Here is a 388-nt window from a genome sequence, read left to right as displayed (position 1 = left end):
ACAATACTATGGTAATGAAATACTTGACAAAACGTTGCTTGAAGCCTGGTCAAGAAGGCGAAATACTGGTGGAACACTGGACGGTAAATTCTTCCCCGCAATGTCTGTGGCAATATTTCAGCACGACGGAGCACCCAGTCACTTCGCAGAAGCGACCACTAAATGGATCGAGAGCAAGCTCTCCTTTTGCTGGGGGAAGGGGGTATGACCCCCGAATAACCCTGATCTCTCTCCCATCGAAAATGTTTGAGCTATCCTCCAGCAAAAGCTTCATGAGTCCAAGATGGAGCCAACTAATCTAGCTGCTCTTGAAAAACAGCTCCATCAAGCTTGGGCCAAAATATCTCCAGAGATCCTTGAAAACTTGTTCAATAGCATGCCAGGTCGA

Source organism: Tigriopus californicus, chromosome 5 (genome assembly GCF_007210705.1).
Source record: "Tigriopus californicus strain San Diego chromosome 5, Tcal_SD_v2.1, whole genome shotgun sequence".
NCBI lineage: Eukaryota > Metazoa > Arthropoda > Copepoda > Harpacticoida > Harpacticidae > Tigriopus > Tigriopus californicus.
The sequence above is the reverse complement of the archived record's forward strand: the minus strand, read 5'-3'. Positions refer to the sequence as shown.